Raw genomic sequence first — 19068 nt, 5'->3', positions numbered from 1 at the left:
CTGCCTCATATAAACTATGTGACCCTTGCTAATTTTGGTAACCTTTCCAAACTCATTTTACCTGCCATATATTACAAACAACTAGGGGTTGGAGCACCTGGGCGGCTTAGTTGGCTAAGTGTCTGCCTTCAGCTCAGCTCATGATCCTGGAGTCCTGGAATTAAGCCCCAGATAGGGCTCCTTACTCAGTGGGGACTCTGCTTCTCCCTCTGCCCCTCACCCCACTTATATGCTCTCTTTCAAGTAAATAAATAAAATATTAAAAAAAAAAAACCCAAACAGAAAAAAAGCCAACTAAGAGTTGTGAAGATTAACTGAGATACAGTGTGTGAAAGTCCTTGCTGCTTGGCAGAGGAGATTGCTTGGTGATTGGTAACTGCTAACTTTGTTAGTATTTCAGGTGGCCTCTCTTCTCTCCCCTCTGATCCAGTTTGTATTGATGTGCATGTTTAACTTTCAGAGGTTCCATCTTGTTTCTTTTAATTCCAGATTCCAGGAGGTTGCTCTGTGTGGTTCCAAGAGGCGAAACACAGGGTCCCTAGTGCAGCTAGCTGCTCATTATCTCCTCTGCCATTGAGACAGTCATGTTACGAGGACACCCAGTGCTAGTTTCTGCTCCCATCTGTGTGCAGTGCCAACCACTCCACTGCTTTGAACCAGGGTGAAAGTGGAAGCTTCCTCCATGAAGGCACAGCTCTTTCTCTGGCTCCTATGTGACTTCACCTATACTCTGCCCCTTTCTGCTACTCAGGTATGTGTACTATAAATGCATTATACACCAATCACATAAATCAGTGCTTCTGGGAGGTTCAAATGATGCATAAGTAAGTAAATTGTCTTTCTTCACTCTCACAACCATACTCATTGTAGCTTTCCTTTTTTTAAGATTTTATTTATTTATTTTGAGAGAGAGAGAACATGAGCAAAGGGGAGGGGAAAGGGAGAAGCTGACTCTCTGATGAGCCAGATGCAGGGCTCAATCCCACGACCCTGAGATCATTACCTGAGCCGAAGGCAGATTGCATAACTGACTGAGCCACCCAGGCACGCCTAATTGTGGCTTTTTAATGTATATCATTCTAGCCACCTTTCTATACATTTATGTACTTATTATTTTAAAAAATGGTATCATGTTATTCTTTGGCAACCTGCCTTTTAAACTTAAAATTTCTTCATCTTTTCATGTTAGTGCATAGATATATGTCAGGTTCTCCTAAATTTTTGTGTACTTTCCATAGATGGGAGAATCAAAACTTCCTAGAGAGTATTGATGATTATTTAGCTTTCAAGTTTTTTTAATACTAAAAAGAAGGTTTCAGTGAAATTTTTGGTTCAAAAGACATGTGCCCCATTAACATTTTGATAGATATTGCCCAACTGTACTCTTAAAAGCTGTAACACTTTATACTCCTATCAAGAATGTGTAAGAAGGCCTATTTCCCTATACAGTCACTGATACTAGATCTTATTTAATATTATTAACTTTTGATGATTTGATGGTTAAGCATCTCTTTAATTTACATTTCCTGATTATCTTTGAGATTAAGCATTTTTCACAGGTTTATTTTCCTTTGTACTTCTGAATATACCAATTTATATCTTTTTCTCAGTTTTATTTTGGGTTGTTCATCTTTTTCTATTGCTTTGTGGGAGCTCTTTGTATACTATGGATTTTAGCTCTTGATTAAATACATCATAACTGTTTTCTCTAGTCATAGTCTTGTTTTTGTATATTTTGCTATCTGTAGAAATAGTAAACTTTATCTAGTTTTTGTTTTCTTTCTATGAAATTTTTTGTATTTGTAAGATAATGTGAAAATTTAAAAATTACTCAATCTTTTTTTGTGGTGAAATAGGCTAATAATACTGACATGTTACAAATAAGGGAAGTATAGTTTATGGAATTTAAGATCTTACAAACCTCAGCTATTTTCAAGTCAACCCAACAAGTATTTATTTAATACCTACTATGTGTTTAGTGTATTGGAAAATAAAAAAATAAATGTAAAACATGGTTTCTGCCTTCAGGGCACTTGTATGTGAATCACAAATACTTGGCTATACCTTAGAAAATCATATTGGCCATTATTTAGCTAAGCACTAAACTTTGCTAAAGAAAAAAATGGTATTAAAAGGAATGAGATCGGAGGGTGTTTGGTTGGCTCAGTTGATTAAGTGTCTGCTGTCAGCTCAGGTCCTGGGATCCAGCCTTGAGTCCCTGAGTCCCAGGTCAGGCTTCCTGCTTAGTGAGGAGTATTGTTTTCTCTCCTCTTCCTCTGCCCCTCCTCCTGCTTGGGGTTTCTCTCTCTCTCTCTCTCTCTCAAATAAATAAAATCTTTAAAAACTAAAAGGAACTAGGTCAAAGCAACTGGGTGGCGTAGTTGCTTAAGTATCCAACTCTTGATTTTAGCTCAAGTCATGATCTCAGGATAGTGAGATCAGGCTCTGCACTGGGCTCTGTACTCAGTGGGGAGTTGCTTCTCTCTCTCTCTCTCTCTCCCTTAGCCCCTCCCTGGGCTCATGCGCCCCTCCCTCAAGTAAATAAATAAATCTTCAAAAAAAAAAAAAGAAACTAGGTAAACACCTAGCACCTGGTAAAGGCTATAGACATAGTGGGGAAACTTGAAATGGAGCGTAGAGTCTGGGAAGATTTAGTTATGAGGTTATAGTACCTTTATGAGTATCTATTTCTGCATAACAACCCCAAAACTTCATGGCTTAAAAAATACCTATTTATTTAAGTTCACAATATTGCAGGTTGACAGTGTTGGTTGGGTTAAACTGGACCCTTCTGGTATAGAGTAAGCTTAGCTAATCCTGGCTGGGCTTGCTTATGGTGTATAGTCAGCTGATAGATTGCCTGGGCTTACTGGTTTATGATGGTCACATTTTTTTTTTAAGATTTTATTTATTTATTCATGAGAGAGAGAGAGAGAGAGAGAGAGGCAGAGACACAGGCAGAGGGAGAAGCAAGCTCCATGCAGGAGCCTGACATGGGACTCAATCCCAGGTCTCCAGGATCATGCCCTGGGCTGGAGGTGGCACCAAACTGCTGGGTCATTGGGGCTCTCCCTGATGGCCACATTTGAAACAGCCAGGATGACTGGATCTGTTTACTACATGGGCTCTCAATCTTTAATAGGCTAGTTTGTGTCTGTTCCCATAGTGAATACAGTTTGAGGATAGAAGCTGCAAGGCCTTTTAAGGCCTAGCTCAGGATTAGTATATAGCCATTTTTGTGTATTTTATGGGTCTAAGCTATAAGACCATTCCAGATTCAAGGGGTCAAAAAGTATACTGTGCCTCTTGATGGAAGGTACTAAAATATTGTGGCCATTTTCACAGTCTACTGCAGAGCTCCAATTGAGACTTCTCTTTGATGAGTGATTTAATCCTTATTATGTGTGATGATCATGCTCAAAATCTCTGATAAGGTCAGCTAGAAATACAATTAGCAATAGAGTAGAAGTCTGAATATGAATGACTTTTTTTTTTTTCCTTGGCCAAACTTGTATTGGCTTTTTAGGGAAACTTTCTTAACTTTCTTTCATCTTGTTAAAATGAAATGATGAGGAATGGTAATCCTAGATTTCTAGACTGGCTGAAGTGATCTATGATAATTTTGCCCCCTGATTTTCCCTTTTAAAAAAGTACTGGTAGAGTGAAGGAGCGGTATTTAGTTGGGCAATGAATGCCATGGTCACAAATACAAAGCATTAACTAAAAAACTACACATGATATTTCTGTAATTTGGAAGAGCCAGTTTCTAGTCTTGATTTCTCGTATTCATCTCTGTTTTCAAATTACTTAACCTTGTAATTTCTGGTTTAAAAAATTCGTTTAAGTGCTCTTATTTGGTCTTGTAGAAACAGTGTGGCAGTTAGATCAATTCTTGTGTTTACTATTTGGAGGTAAGGGGAAGTGGCCAATAATTCCTTTCTCTAAGCTTCTCTCCCTTTTAGTGATAATGGTAGCTACTTGGTTCAGGCATAGCCAAATTCGACTGCTGGTTCATGTCTTGTTTATCAAATAATGGTCTCTTGGCCAAACCTTTAACTCAGAATGAAACATGAGTGATACGACGGTGTAACCTAAAATACTGTATATAAAGATGGTACTTTAAAAAGACTCAAGGTTATTCTCCATTGTTTGTAGTTCTTCCTTTCTTAAGCAGACACACCTTGTGATTTCTGTATATTTACACATAAAAGCCCAATATCTCTCTGATACTTGCACCTGAACAAAATGATGCTAGTTAAAATAAATCTGCTATTCAATAGAGGAATGGTATATCATGGTGAAGTTGTCCTGAATGCTAGAGCTAGAATCTTATTTGAATTAGAAGGATATCTGCTAATTTAAGGTGCCCCACAGAGACATATAGGGCTAGAGCTTTCAGCAGTCCATACTATCGTTATTGAGAGACATATTTATATCTTCCAGACTAGTAATTAATCACTCAGTGGGGTTTTTCTTTGAGGGGATGTCATGTGCTCATAGAGTATCTTTTTGTACTTCCAGGAACCACAAAGCATGGGCACAATTAAAATGCTGATTTAATTTATTATATTGAGGCATGGAATGAGAATGTTTAAATGATGTTGACAGGGCCAGAATTTCAGAACCACCTTTTTAAAAATAGAAAACAAATGCCTATCCCCTAAATTAAATTATATTAATAACATGTTTCTGTAAGTTGCTTGGAAGCAAAATAAAGCTCTTGACATTAATTAAAATTTGAAGATGTATCATTTATTGTTAATGTGCAGCCTTTGTTAGGGGAAATACATTTCAACAGGATCTATTTATGAAAATTAAATGGGGGAAAATTGCCTATTGAGCAAATGTCGCTTAATAAGGCTGGTTTTCTTAGAAATGCGAATTCTTAAGTAACTAAAATGTTTTAATATGCCAATAATGGTTTCTATTTTTGATCCTCTCAAATTGTCTTTGTTACTTGAATTTAGATATTTCCACACAGAATTCTATTGTCAGGGGGCTTGTAAACTCTAAAAACTAAGATGGCTTTCATATATTTTGGGGGTGTTGGGTAACATGTATTTGCAAAGAAAATTTCATCTGAAATTGATGTGGTTAGATACTTGGACCTCCTCAAAAAATCTCAGCAGGACCAGAAGCCAAAGGGTCCCATTAGCAGCCTGTAACTAGCTCTCCTCTAATGAATGCTATGTTATGTGTCTAGAAATGATGCTATCCTCACACAAGCTCTAAGGTACCATGAGATAAATGGATAGTTGTTTGCCCTGCTGTATCATGATGAGGGGGAGCAACAGAGTTGCCTCTGTGTAGAGCTCATGTGCGGATTGTATTCTGAAAAGTAACACATCTCCATTGTTGTGAAGAAAGGTGGTTTCTTATCCTATTCTAAGTTTTATTTGCTTCTGGCATTGGAGCAGAAGCATTTGACTTGGGCTTTCAAAGTTGATATCAAATAAAACTCTTAGATAATGTTAAAATGATCTGTTCTTCGGTGAATGAAATAAACCATAAATGATGCATGTTGTTCCTTACCACATTGCTGCCATTTTTGTGGACCTTGATAGTGCAGTTACAGAGTGGGAATTAATCAACCCCTGTTGATTTTGCTAATTCTGATGATAGTAGCACAAATAGCACAGAAAAAAATGGAATAGTTTGTCTAAGTGTATTCTCCCACTGGTTAAAATTCAAGCAGCCACAATGAAGTCAATATTTATTTTATGAACACTTAGGTGATGTGAATTTTCTTCTGGGAAATATTCCTATTTTTGTGGAAAAACTCCTTGACTGAGGTACCAAATAACAAACCATTGTTGACATTTTTTCCCCTCCTCCTTTTACTGGTCCCCCACATCTGTTTAATCACCAATTCCTGTGGCTTCTACTTTTTAATATCTAAATGTTATGTTCCCTGCGCCTCCTCCCCAACAGGCTCCCAAACTGCCATCACTGCAAATATTGATTTGTTTATCTGTCTGCCCTACTAGGCTGTAAACTATTTGAGGCCATGAATCATGTTTTATTTGACTTGGCCATAGTGTCTGGCACCTTCTGAGTAATCTGTGTATATTTGACATAAATGGAGGTTTTTATGTAAACCATTCATTCATCCTCAACTGGGGGCGGAGGTGACTTTGGCCACCTACTCCCCCAGAAAGGACATTTGACAATGTCTAGAGACATTTATGATTGTTACAACTGTGAGGTGTGTGTGTATGTGTTTGTGTGTGTGTGCTCCTGGTATCTGGTGGGTAGAGACCAGACATGTTGCTGAATGTCCTACAATGCACAGAATTGCAACAAAAAATTATCAGGCCCACAATGTCAGTGCCCAGGTTGAGAAACCCTGTTGTAATTTTTCAAAATCTCTCTCTCAAGTAGATGATGTGTAGTAGGAGTTTAGATATGAGAAAACACACTGGAAGAGACTAAATTACTATTCCAAGTCCACCTAGCTTAGGATAGTGTTAGAAACAGGAAGTGAACCTCAAGCCCAGGATTCCACATCTAGATAATAATAATAAATATTTAATTTCAACTATTTAGATGATTATTATACTTTTTAACTTTACCTAACAATTACCTTAGATTTTAGCCTTGGAAATCTGTCCATGTTCTACTTGACAGTAATAATCAAAATTAGGCAGAAATTATTAGGGTGCTCATTTGAAAGTTATCTCTCATGGAGATTCCTTTAGATCTTATAAAAAATACTTGAATTTCCAGGTGTCTTGGTGGCTCAGTGGGTTAAGTGTTGGATTCTTGATTTCAGCTCAGGATCATGAGATTGAGCCCTACGGTGGGCCCCACACTGGGCATAGAGCCTGTTTAGGCTTCTCTCTCTTTTCCTGTCCCTCTGCTCCATACTCCCCCCTCTAAAAACAAACATAGAAAAAACAAAACCCAAAACTTAAATTTCCTAGATATATGTATCTTCCCATAGAGAATGAATTTCTTTAGCAAAATGACTCAGTTCACAAATGAATTGTGATATAGTTCTGAAAGATTAACAATATTAAATATTTTTATATTATTAAAATTAAGACCTGGGATATCTTAATTGGCCATTAGGTATTTTGAGCTAATGCCTGATTAATTTCTAAAAAATGTAGTACCTATATACTTCTATGATTCTGCTGAATACAGCTGCTTCAAGTGCCTGAATCTGGGTATCACCTGAGATTGGAAATAAAACTATTGTGTACCGGTACCCAGACCACTGTATATTGTTTAGCCATTGCCTCTCTAGAAATAGCAGGGATAGAGCATGAAAGATGCAGATGGGAACAATTACAGTGGTCAAGAGGAAAAAACAGTTGATTTAAACAAGGGACAGAAGTTCTATGTGCAAAGATATATCCGATGTACAAGACTTTGAGAGAAAAACAAAGATATTTAAGACATAGTCTTTCCTTAAGGAGTATTGAATTAGTAGATGAGATTATATATATATCAAAATAAGGAAGACCAGACAGCACGGGAATCAAATGAATGATAATAGCAAGCAATATGGAAAATGAGAAGTATTTCATATTGGTTAAGTGTGAGAAGGAATTAACCAGTAAAAAGATAAACATGTATCATTTGGAATCTTTCTAACTTAGAAATGTAAGCTTTGAGCATTGGCTAAAATAATATTACATAGTAAATTATTCTAGGTAGTATTTTTTATATTGACAAAACTCTTTTCTGAAATCTCTGTCCATCTTCTTGATAACTAGATGTTATTCAAAAAGTAAATATATTTATGGAAAGATTTTATTTACCATTTAAATTTTTTTCTATTCTATCAGTTCCTGATATTTGCAAGAGCTGAATTCTTCTGGGTTCCTTAGGGCTTTGTGCCACATGGCAAGCGAATTATAGCACTTTCTGTATAAATTCCTTACAGCCACTTGAAGTAGAATTTAAAGAATATGTAGAAGAAAACAAAATGTGTATTTCCATCCTGTCTTTGAATATCATCTTTGCTTTACATGTAAACTGTGGTTCCCTCAAAGTTGGGATGGGTGGTCATTCAAGAACTGCTGGGTCAAATGATTAAAAGTTAGTTCTTTTCTAATTAATTAATTAATTAATCCCGGGACTCCAGGACCACGCCCTGGGCCAAAGGCAGGCGCCAAACCGCTGAGCCATCCAGGGATCCCCGGGAAAGAGAATTTTTTTTTTTTTTTTTCAGGAAAGAGAATCTTAAGCAGGCTCCATACCTAGTGCTGAGCTGATGTAAGTTTCGACCTCATGACCCTGAGGTCATTACCTGAACCCAAATCAAGGGTCCAGTGCCCAACCAATGGATCCACCCAGGTGCCCCGATGAAAAGTTAGTCTTTTTTTTTTTTTTTTAAGATTTTATTTATTTATTCATGAGAGACAGAGAGAGAGGCAGAGACACAGGCAGAGAGAGAAGCAGACTCCCTGCAAGGAGCCCGATGTGGAACTCGATCCCAGATCCCAGGGTCATGCCCTGAGGAGAAGGCAGATGCTCAACTGCTGAGCCACCTAGGCATCCCTGAAAAGTTAGTCTTAAAGGAAGATTTCGGTGTATATTTTCAAAATCATGAAAGATTATCCATAGTCCAAGATTATACTTCAGAATATAGTAGAGAGGAAAGTGTTTGAGAGGAAAGTATTTGTTAATTGACAGTACTTCCACTTTATATTTTAAAATCCAAATTAAATAAATTAGTATTAGGTTGAACCGTGTTGGCCAGTAATTGGCAATTTCATGGTGTAGTGCAGCAATGGCTAAATATGCTGGAAATGTAGAACACTCCAATTTTGAAATTGGCAATTGAAGAAATTTTATGAACACATTAACAAAACACATTATGACTATATTAACAAGAACATCAGATTTATGGAAAAAATGTGTCCCACCCAAGAATATCAACCTTTACAAGATTGGACTGAAGGCAGTTATGTTAAGGCAATTTAAATAGTTAAATTGTCCATCTGATTCATGGCAGAGTATGATGATATTTCATGTAAAAATCATAATATTAAGAAATCTCAAGTGAACTGTAGAAAAAAAGTAGGTAACTTGGTGATTTCATACCCCAAATCCAGCTTGTTTCAAGTTGTGCATTTAGCAGGCATGTTTGAACATATTCAAAAAAGCAAAATTAAACAGACCTGAGGTGATGTTATTTTACATTGAGATATTATACAAATATTTTTTTAGCTTATGAAATATGGCAGCTGAAAGGATTAATTTTAAATTTCAGTCAAACATGTCTAAATTGAAAATAGTAGAAACTATGGTTTCCAGATCATTTGAGATCATTTATTTGGCTGAATAGAGGACACACTATTTCCCTTCAAGTAGAACTGGTGTCAGGTATGACTGTGAAATAGCCAGAGATTGTTTTCCATCTTGTTCCAGACTTTTTATGTTGTATAGTGTCCACTTATGCCAAAACCTAATTTCAGAGAAAGATCTTTACTCATTCATAGCAGAATAAAATGTCAGAGGTTTACTTTGTGACCACTTGCTGAAAAAAGACAGTGAGGAAACTAGAAGGTATATTAAAACACTTCACAGAAGTTGAAGGTACCATGGTTGCTTGGTGTAGGGAAAGGAAGGAAGATGAGGGGTAGGCATGGATAGAAACTTAAAGGCTACAGTAAGGTTATGTACATCAAATGTGGCACAGAACATGCTACCCAATATAATGTAATAAGCACAGATAATGAAAGCTGTGATTATAATAATGAGTAAGAGGGACCAGTATATGGCTCTCCAAATAAGAAGAGTAGATAAGTGGAAGATCTCAACCAGGCAGATTATAGTCTTGAAGGAAAAAATACTTGAATAGGGCTTTGCAAAAATGAAATGAAACAACCTGAAAGAGAACTTTCTAATCATTAGAGTGGTTGCATATAATCCAGATCTATCACTTTCAAATCTGGTCACACACCAGAAAATCTGGGGGAGAGGCTTGTTGAAAGTACTCCAGTGGTTCTGATTTAGTAGGTCTGGTTGTGGTTTGGGATCTGTATTTTTGTAGTACCTGAGGTCCTTCTCATGCAGCTGGTCCATGAACATTTGGATATGACTGATCTCAGTGATCACTTGATGAGGCCATCGTGCAGCAATTTGGGCATCAGGTAGAAGATTGGGGGAAAATTCAGTTTCATTTCATTAAATATATTTTCAGAGTGTTTTTAGAATGTATGATTTCTGCCTTCCAAAAAAAATGTTTGGTTAAGAACATTTAAAAAATACAACAGAGTTGGGGCACCTGGGTGGCTCAGTCAATTAAGCATCTGCCTTCAGCTCAGGTCATGATCCCAGGGTCCTAGGATCAAGCCCCACGTTGGGCAGATATCCTGTGAACCTTTGGGTAAGCTTCTGTTCAAGCAGCTCAAGGTATTTAGACTTGAGTGCTTTAGTTTTCCCGATTTCCTATTCCTTCTCAATTACAGAGGGAACTAAATCAAATAGTTAAAAATAAACTGGCTTACCAGTGAATAATCATAGTTCTATCTGCATCTATTTTTAAACTTATTTTTAGGGATGCCTGAGTAGTTCAGTGGTTGAGCATCTGCCTTTGGCTCAGGGTGTGACCCCCGGTCTGGGGATCGAGTCCCACATTGGGCTCCCTGTGAGGAGCCTGCTTCTCCCTCTGTCTCTGCCTCCCTCTGGGTGTCTCTCATGAATAAATAAATAAAATATTAAAAAATTTAAAAATAAATTTATTTTTAGTTTTTAAAAATATCTTATTTATTTGAGAGACAGAGACGGAGATAGTGATCGAGAGAGCACAAGCAGAGAGGAGAGGGAGAAGTGTGCTTTTTGTTGTTCCCTCCCTCAGCAGGGAGCCGGATGCAGGGCTCATCTCAGGACCCTGGGATCATGACCTGAGCTGAAGGCAGACACTTAATGGACTCAGCCACCCAGGCACTCCTATCTATATCTGTTTTTATGGACAGCTTCTCCATGACCAAAAAAAAAACCAAAAAACAGAGGCCTATAGACCTCATGTTTATCTATGGAGAACAAGGGGTGGGCATATTTGATCAGATTTCTCTTAGCAAAGTGAAGTAGAGTTGGAATACTTATCGAGAATTTCCTAAACTTAAAAAATTATAGATGAGCTAAGTAATTTAGAAGCAAATGATCCAGTTAGTCATTCTTATCTCAGAAACTTCTACTTTAAGCTTTTTCAATGGAAGGTTTAGATTCTGAAAATACTAGCAGATCAAAGAAGAAACTGATAACATACTGTGAATATAAGTTTTGTATGAATGCTGTTGAAATAGCAGAAATCATGAACTGTGTGGAAATATTGCCCTTGATAGTATCTGTATGTGAGGCAGTTTCGTTCGTCCTTGTGAATGCTAGAATAAGGACCCTGGAGTGTTGATTATGGAGGATGAAAATATGCATAGAAACAAACAGGTGAGGTTGATGAACAGTAAGAAAATTGAGAGGTGAGATGAGGTTCAAAGTATATATCAAGTTGGGCCACTAAGGGGGATTTTTGAGATGGAGACACAGTTGATCCTCATTCACAAATTTGTAATCTGTGAATAATTTGCCTATTTGCTAAAATTTATTTCAAACTCCCAAATCAGTACTTGTAGTTCTTGTGCAGCTTTTTGTGGACACACAGAGATCAATGAAGAATTTGAGTTACCCTACATGCACATTCTCAGCTGAGGTAGATTAGGCTGATACTCTACCTTTGTCTTTTAGTGCATATAGTGTAGTCATTGTGTGAGTGTGTGTGTGTGTGTGTGTGTGGTCTGTTTAGGGCCACATTTCCCACATTTTTGCTTTTCGTTGGTGACTGTGCTCTTTAAAATGCCCCCCAAAATAATGCTGATGTGCTGTCTAGTGATCTTATGCACAAGAAGGCTATGATGTGCTTTACAGAGAAAACAAGTGTGTTAGATAAACTCCATTCAGGCATGAGTTACAGTGCTGTTGGCCATGAGTTCAATGTTAATGACTCAAGAATATATATTAAATAAGGTGTCCTTAAACAGAAAGACATAAAACAAGGTTCTACAGTGTTGATGAAAATGTGACCAGAAGTTCTCAAGACCCCACTCTATATTTCCCTTATGGTCAGTGGTTTGCTAATTCAGTATTTGCAGCAACTTTATAGAATATAACTACCATGAATAATGAGAATCAATTATAATATTTTGGGTCAGTCAAAGAAATAGATTGGATATTTTAATGTTTCTCATTTTTTAAGCTCAAATCCTTGGAGTTTTCTCAGAAGCACTTATTTTCAAGAGCATGCTGGCAAATCCTAACCTTTAGTGTGGTACTAGTTTTTGTGAAATAATTATTCTTCTCATATGGGAAATTGGCAGGCTGAACATTCCATTTACTTAAACATTCTGCTAAACTAATAAGTTTGGAATTATGTTCTTTGATGTCATAGACATTTTTTATGTGAAAATTTGCTTCATTTTCCTTAAATTATAATTCTAGTATAAGAATTATAACACCTTCTTACTTTGGCTTTATGTCAACATTTGTTCTCAGACCTTTCAAGTTTACTCCTTATCTAGAGCCTGACTCTTGGGGCTGGAATTAGAATGTAGTATATAGCTTAAGAGGAAGGTTCTAGGAAGCCTGTCTGAACAAATACAGTAGTGCTTGAAAGAGGATAGGTTATAGACTGGGGGATAAAGTGATGGTGGAGGAACCAGAGAGCCAAAGAAATGGATCAGGGAACCTCATATCTGACTATTGACTAGGGCAGATTGGAGACTAGAGAGGTGAAGCTGAAAGCAGCAAGGAGCAAGTAGCTGAGAAAAAGGATGAACTTTTTTCAACAGTTCCAGGGTGCTGTGTCTAGGTGGGGTTTTTTTTTCTTTTTGGGGTTTTTTCTTTTTCAAAATAATTTTGCATATGATTCTCTGGGGTTTTTTGATCTATGGTTTGTTGTTTTCACTAGTCTCAGAAAATTCTTAATCATTTATACTTTCAAATATTTCTGTCTCTCCATTCTTGGACTCCATTTACACATATATTAGCCATTTGGTATCCTCCTACAGCTGTTTGGTTTTTTAATTTTAAAATTTCTAGTTTTCATTCAGTTTTGCTGTGTGTTTCTGTTTGGATACTTCTGTCAATCCATCTTTACATTCATTGGCTCCCATCTGCTAATGAGCTCAACAAGGAAACTCTTCATTTCTAATATGTTTTTTCATTTGACTCTTTTTTATAGTTTCCATTGCTTCACTGACCTTCCCGTCTGTTCATGCGTGTTGTCCATCTTTTCCTGTAGATCCTTTGATATATTAGTCCTAGTTAAGTTTATTTTTATTTTTTTAAAAAGATTTTATTTATTCATTCATGAGAGACACACACACACACACAGAGGCAGAGACACAGGCAGAGGGAGAAGCAGGCTCCCTGCAAGGAGCCCGATGTGGGACTTGATCCCGGACCCTGAGATCACACCTGAGCCGAAGTCAGACGCTCAATCACTAAGCCACCCACGTGTCCCAGTCCTAGTTATGTTTAAATCCCTGTTTGATAGTTTAACATCTAATCATTGCTCCTGTTGGTTGGTTTAATCATTTGACAATGGCTTGCTTTATTTTGCTTTTGTGTATGTCTTGTACTTTTTATCAAATGCTGTGTATTATGTGTAGAAGATCCAAAGACATTGTGTTAAATAGTAAATTTGCCTTGTAATGGGCATACCTTTTCTTCTTTCATGCCGTTAGTGTGGATTTTGAATCTATCTGTTCAGGAGTTGACCTGGATTTGGATTTAGTTGTTTTTGTGGTTATTACCACAGACTTCAAATTACTTCAGCAGTGGCTGCTGTTATTTCATGCTTAGAGTCAGATCTGGGGTGCTGGAAGGCTTTTCTCAATGTTCTTGTTCTACCCTGCCTGCTTGAGCCACAGTAGGGATCTCTCATTATGTTTTTGCTTTTCCCAGTGAAAGGTTGCTGTTGCTTATTAGATGATGTTAGGCGCCTGGTTGGGGCAGGAGTTTTTTTTTGTTTTTTTTTTTATTGTGTTGGTCCAGCCTCAGACTTAGGCAGGCCCTGTGTGCCTGGGCTTTGGGATGGTTTCCTCAGCATTCCTTCCTCTGCTCCCTATGGCAGCTAAACTCTACCTTGTGTCTGTGGTTGGTTTTACATAGGAGAATATTTCTTGTCTCTGTCCTTGGAGGAGCTGACATCTACCTGGTAACAGTCCAGAATCCTGGGCCCAACAAAAAGATTCTCTGCCTTGCTTCAGAGACAGGGTTTTTGCTTTTGTTGCTTCATTATAAGTGATGGATCTTTGCCTGGACTCTGGGTGTGGCAGGGTTTGTTGTCCCTCCTTTGGTGTCTTAAGGCTATTGCTTTATAAGAGAAGAGTCCATTGGATTACCTTTCTGCAGCAGCAGCAAATGTATCCCTGAAGGAGGCTGTTCTTGTACCCAGTCTTTTTCATGAGTGTGAGTACCCAACAGAGGCACAGAACAGGAATTTTGAGTGGAAACCTTCCTTGTATTTGGGCCTCCTACACTATTCCAAATGGGTATACTAGCCCATCCTTGCCCTTTATGAATGGATTAAAAATTTGACTTGTTTTTCTTACTTGCTTGGAAGATGACCACTTATTTCTGTCTTGCTTCAGCCAAAGGCTAAACAGTTTACGTGTCCAATGTCTCTTTGGAAGTGCTTGTCCCTCTTTGGAATTCAGGTTATTTGTTGGATTATGATTTTAACTTTCTGATGGGCTCAAGCACAGTGAGAATTTTGTAGATTCTTTGACTTTTGTTGTTGTTAGAATGGGAGCAATATTCTTTTACGGCATTTAACATCTAAGTGGAAATGGGACTCTGAGTTTTTTACTTGATCTATGTGCACATGTATTACCATGCTAATTAAAACAAAATCTTGTGATCAACTAGAAAGCACTAAAAACACTTGAGAAACATAACCATCCTTTTTCTCTTTACATCTGTAAGGTAGTTTCACAACTTAATATGTCTAAAATTGTGATGTGTTTTACAGTTGATAGACTATCATAACTTAATTGGCATGATTTATTTTCTAAGTAAATAAAATAGTAGTGTCTAACAATTGATGGTGTCTTAGACTTGAGATATATTACACAGGCAATTTCACAGGTTAAGAAACTAATAACCATCTAAGTTTTTAAATAGAAGTATGTGGAGATTTCTTGACCTCATCTAGATTGTTCCACCCACAGGGTGATACTTGTCTGTGTTAAGATGTTTAAATACCTTATATTTGAATTTAAAAAATGAACTAAATTATACTTTCAACTATGGTATAAAATATAATGTCTCTCTTCCTGTAGATTTATAGTATTTTTATTTTCCTTTCTGCTTTCATTTTAATCATTATATCTTTATTTTTATTTTATTTTTTTAAGATTTTATTTATTTGTAGAGACACGGGGCGGGGGGCGTGGGGGGAGAGGCAGAGACACAGGCAGAGGGAGAAGCAGGCTCCTTGCAGGAAGCCCAACGTGGGACTCAATCCCGGGTCTCCAGGATCAGGCCCTGGGCTGAAGGTGGCGCTAAACCGCTGAGCCACCCAGGCTGCCCAATCGTGATCTCTTTAGAAAGCCATTCATTCACTTTGTTTTCATTCTTCCTGTTATTTTCATAGCAATTAGCTGCATTTATGTTAATAAAAGGATTCTCCCACATGATATACACATAGAGAAATTGTGCTCACATGAACAATTGGTCTTGCAGTTCGCCCTTTTCTTTAAAGGGGACACAGTTGAGAGGACAAGATTTGAGTGTCATTACCAGGTAAATTGTGGCATAAATCTATACCAGGAAAAATTCTATAGTTACTTATGAATTTAAGTTTGTTTATTCCTATGATGGGGTAGATTATAATTTGTTGTCTTTGCCTCATTGGAATACCACTGTCCTGATTATAGTGTTGGGATATCAAAGGATGACTGGCCTTACTCCCTTTTCTGAAATGAAAAATTTGTGAAATAATCATTTAAAAAGACCTTAAGTTATTCATAGCCACTAATAGCTTCCATTAATTAAAGACAGAAAATCTTACACTAAATATTATGTATGACCTTGGCATCAAAAAGTACTCAGGTCTTTAATAGATTTGTTGTTTTTCTTTGGTGTTAGGTCATAAATGTATATAGATGAGATAATTTGTAAAGTAAGTGTTCTTTTTCACCATCAACACAGATTTCAGAACTATTCTCTGAAGGTCTGTCACTTATACATAAGAAGTTATGGCAATGTAGATAACTGTTTCTTTCCCTACTTTGACTTAAAACACTTCATTTGTTTTGGTGGCATCTCTTAGATACAGTCTCGATCATACCCCGGATATATTCACTTTTCTCTCCATAATGCACAAGTTCTTTGACATGAAGTAGATATACGAAGGAGAGCAATAGGATATAATTCTTAGAAAGCAGAATAAGCGTGATCAAACCAGAGTTCTGACATCTGTACTGCAACAATTATAAAGAGCCGTAACCAGCCCTCCTAAGTATCACTTGGGCTAGTACTGGGGTCATCTTTATTTGTGTGTGTATACATATATATATTTTTAAATGTGTACAGTGTTTCCTTCTAGTGCTTTAAGGAAGTATCTTTAGAACTCCATCTGCTGAATAAAAACCAAAAAAACTTAATACCATGATATTTTAGAACATTGGAGTGCAAAGAAAGTTCAAGATGAATTCTGCTATGTAAATATAAATAAAATGCTTCTGAATGAGCAATGTGATTGGCTGGACTCAGGAAGAGATAAACGTTTGGTAAAATTTGGACTTGGGTCTTGGGGAGTGTAGTTTGATTCTTGGCATTAGTGGAGTGAAAAGAAATTAGAAAATACCTTGGGCAGCCCGAGTGGCTCAGCGGTTTAGTGCCACCTCCAGTCCAGGGCCTGATTCTGGGGACCTGGGATCAGTCCCACGTCAGGCTCCCTGCATGGAGCTTGCTTCTCCCTCTCTCTCTCTCTCTTTCTGTGTCTCTCATGAATGAATGAATGAATGAATGAATGAATGAATGAATGAATAAATAAATAAATAAATAAATAAATAAACCTCATTAGAAAACTTAAGGATATCAGTGAGTCAGATAAGCTTTGGGTTGGATGGAAGAAGGTAGAATTTTAAAGAAATGTATGTTAAGCTCATGTGTCAGATTTTAGAGATAGGTTAGAGAATCTACCATAAATTCATAGAAATAAACTTTCCACCAGAAAAACTGCCTTTCCCTCTGACATTTCATAATTGTGAATTATAACTGTAATTCATAGTGAATGTTTATATATATTCAATTGTTTTGTAGTTAAGAAATAAAAAAAATGGAAGCCAGGAAGAATTGACCTATAGAGATATTAGATGTGTATGAAGTGGTCCTGGAGGCTAAGGTATGTTTTTAAAGAAATTCAAAAGGATAACATGTATCAAAACATGACACCAGAAGGGTAGGAAGATATTTAAAAGCCTAATCACTATATATTATGCAATAATTTTAGTATTTCTTAAATGTTTAAGACTGCATTAAAAATAAATTACAGAGTTCTATGGCTTCAATGTAGGTTCATTCACAGAAGGAAAAGAAAGCCCTTTGTAAAATATGGAAACCATCTTGAGTTAAACAAATGCCAGAAGAAATTATAATTGTAAAAATGAGATGTCGACTATCGTTATTACAGTGGCTGTGTTGTTTCCAATAACAATTTGGCATTTTATTTAGTCTGTAACAATCTACAATTGAAATATAAAATAAAGATTTTTCTTTTATTTCCTTCAGAAGTTCCGTGCCAAGCTAAGCAGAACTGAATGAAACATCTGTGGATGATTAAAACAAGCTTTCCTATGAGGTTTTGAATAGAAAGTAAACATGGATTTTATCCATAGTCAACAGCATTTACAAATGTAAAGGGAGGAAGCTACTGAGTTTTTGAAGAATGAGCTGTTAGAGAGGAAATAGAAGTATGGAATGGCATATGGCGATAATTAGTTCCATACGGTGAAAGGCTTCTATTAAAAAAAAATGACAGTGAGCTGCTCTGGTTGGGTGATATTTTATTGAAGCAATTTTTGTGTCTATTTCCTATCTTTGTCTTTTTAGAATAGTCCCATCTCATGAAACCGATTGAACGTGACTAACATATGTGAGAAATTTTGTTTTGAGAGTACACATTGGTGTTCATGAGTGAGAAACCCTGTGTTGGGGGTTGTCCATACTGTGGATAATCCACATCTAGTGGAAACTCCCCACTAGATGCCCACTCATCTCTTCCATGTGGGATTTTTAATTTTTCAGTCTTTCCTGCTTAACTGTACTTTAGGATAGTCATAGTTTCCTAACTCCTTGAGACTGTGTTTTTGTAGTACTAAAGAATCCTGGCTTTGGCATGATTGTCCTGATTTGAATTGTTTCCTCCACTCACTAGCTTTGTCAGCTTGGGGAATTACTTAACCTTTCTATGCCTGTTTTTCTCATCTGTACAAGAGAATAATTATAATACCTGCATTGGTACATTATTTAACCTAATGGTATAATTGTTATATGGATTAGCATGAACTAATACATGTAAAAACTGTATGCCAATGTCACTTGGACCTCATGCTAAGACCTATTGATTCAGAATCACTATCTTTTTAAAAAAATTATGGACACCTATCAGTAAACAATTATTATCACTCATCTTCACTATAGGCTTGTTTATGCAGTTAGTAATTTATAGGTACTGTTGTTCTCATATAGTATATACATGTTAAGACGCTCACAAGTTATATTTTCTAAAAGAGTGAGATAAAAAATAAGTATAAACGGTTTGAACATCTTTTTCCATATATCAGTAGTTTAGGATTCAGACAGAATTAGAATGTATTGGTTGATTTTAACTAACCTGAAAGAGTAGTACTGAATTCAACTAGTCAGAGTCTACAGACCACCACAACAAACAACAATAGCATACCCCCAGAGCTTTGGTAATCGCCGTCTCTGTTCTTATGTGTGTGCCAAGGCCAAATATGAAATCCTGTTCCCAGTGCCCTATGTTTCACATTTCAACAATATTTTTGTTTACTTTTATCTCTTTGTTCTTTGTGCTTTTTAATATTG

The 19068-nt window shown here is 36.8% G+C and overlaps 1 long non-coding RNA gene across 3 annotated transcripts in view; it reads left to right on the top strand.

The window, feature by feature from the left end:
* The window catches only part of LOC112646564 (uncharacterized), a 137062-nt gene that overhangs the window by 80224 nt on the left and 37770 nt on the right, over positions 1-19068 (top strand). For all 3 annotated transcript variants that reach the window (XR_007410990.1, XR_007410989.1, XR_003127687.3), the window contains one exon: positions 490-751. This is a non-coding gene — a long non-coding RNA (uncharacterized LOC112646564). The remainder of the gene's footprint in view (positions 1-489; positions 752-19068) is intronic.

Source organism: Canis lupus, chromosome 5 (genome assembly GCF_003254725.2).
Source record: "Canis lupus dingo isolate Sandy chromosome 5, ASM325472v2, whole genome shotgun sequence".
NCBI classification, from domain to species: Eukaryota; Metazoa; Chordata; class Mammalia; order Carnivora; family Canidae; genus Canis; species Canis lupus.
This window is presented reverse-complemented; position numbering and strand designations above follow the sequence as displayed.